This window comes from Ovis aries, chromosome 2, assembly GCF_016772045.2.
Source record: "Ovis aries strain OAR_USU_Benz2616 breed Rambouillet chromosome 2, ARS-UI_Ramb_v3.0, whole genome shotgun sequence".
Lineage (NCBI taxonomy): Eukaryota > Metazoa > Chordata > Mammalia > Artiodactyla > Bovidae > Ovis > Ovis aries.
Window position 1 is genome coordinate 28000946 of NC_056055.1, and position 1646 is coordinate 28002591.

The following is a 1646-nucleotide window of genomic DNA, read 5'->3' on the forward strand; positions in this document are numbered from 1 at the left end:
AATTGCTTTCAGCAATGTTTTTATCATTTTCAGTGTATAAGTGTTTTGTCTCCTTAGTTTATTCCTAGGTATTTTATTTGTTGGATGCTATTGTAAGTGGAGTTGTGTTTCTAGTTTCCTTTTTGGATTGTGCTTTCTTAGTATATGGAAACAAACTAATTTTTGGTATTGATTCAGTATGTTCTATGTTTGCTGAGTTTTTTTTTTTTAAGTTCTGTTATTTGTAGAATCCTTAGAGTTCTTAAATACTGATGATTTTACATGACATAAGATCATATTATCTATGAACAGAAATAATTTTACATCTTTCTTTCTAATTTGAATACTTTTTATTCCTTTTTCTTTCTTTATTTTTGCCCAAGTACTCTGGCTAAAACTTCCAATAGCGCATTGAATAGAAGTGATGAAAGTGGACATCTTTCTCTTGTTCCTGATCTCAGGGGAAAAGTTTTTTTTTGTTTTGTTTTTTAGTTTTTAGTCTTTCACCGTTGAGTAGGTGAAAGTATGAGTATGATGTTTGGTTTGGGCTTTCCCTATATGGCCTTTACTATATTGAAGAAGTTTCTTTCTATTCTTTGCCTATAGATTTTATTTTTATTTTTTTTGTTTTGTGTCAAATGGTTTTGGCTGGCATCAACTGAGATGATCATATGGTTGTTTTCCTCCCCTTCATTCTGTTAATGTGGCCTGTATTACATCAATTTTTTAGAATTGAGTTTAAGGATACTGAACCATCCTTACATCCCCAGAGTAAATCCCATTTGGTTAGGGTGTATGATCCTTTTAATATGCTGTTGGGTTTGGTTTCCTTCCGTATCCTCAACATATGTTTATAAAGGATAATGTTTTGTAGTCTTCTTGCAGAATCTTTGTTTGGCTTTTGTCAGGGTAATCCTGACTTCACAGAAAGGATTAGGAAATATTCCCTCCTCTTCAGTTTTTGGGAAGACTTTAAGAAGGATTGGTGTTAATTTTTCTTTAAATGCATGATAGAATTCAGTGAAGCTAAATTATGAGTTTTTCTTTAGTTCTATTCAGATGTTCTATTTCTTCATGATTCAATTTGGGTAGGCTATGTGTTCCTAGGAATTTGTTCATTTAATCTAGATTATCCAATCTGTTGGCAAACAACTAGTGCATATGTTATAGTAATGGACAAGGCATACACCATTCCTACCTCCAAGGAGCTCATATGCCAGAGCAAGAAACAGACAACTAATAGCTGTTATGGAGGAGAGGTCAGAAAGGAGATACTAATTCAAGGTTGGGTGTGTGCTTTTGTTAGTGGGTGAGTTCATGTGATGAATGCAAAGAAAGTTCTAAGAGCAGGCTTTTCTTGGACTACCTGGACCTTGGTGATCTAAACGAAAAGCAGTTGAAATGAACAGTAAGCCATGGGAACTTTGGAAGCCTTCTGGGTTTCAGATAAGTATGAAAGTGTGCCTTTTCATACTGTTCATGGGGTTCTCAGATATGCAGATGATACCACTCTTATGGCAGAAAGTGAAGAAGAACTAAAGAGCCTCTTGATGAAAGTGAAAGAGGAGAGTGAAAAAGTTGACTTAAAGCTCAACATTCAGAAAACTAAGATCCTGGCATCTGGCCCCATCACTTCATGGCAAATAGATGGGGAAACAATGGAAACA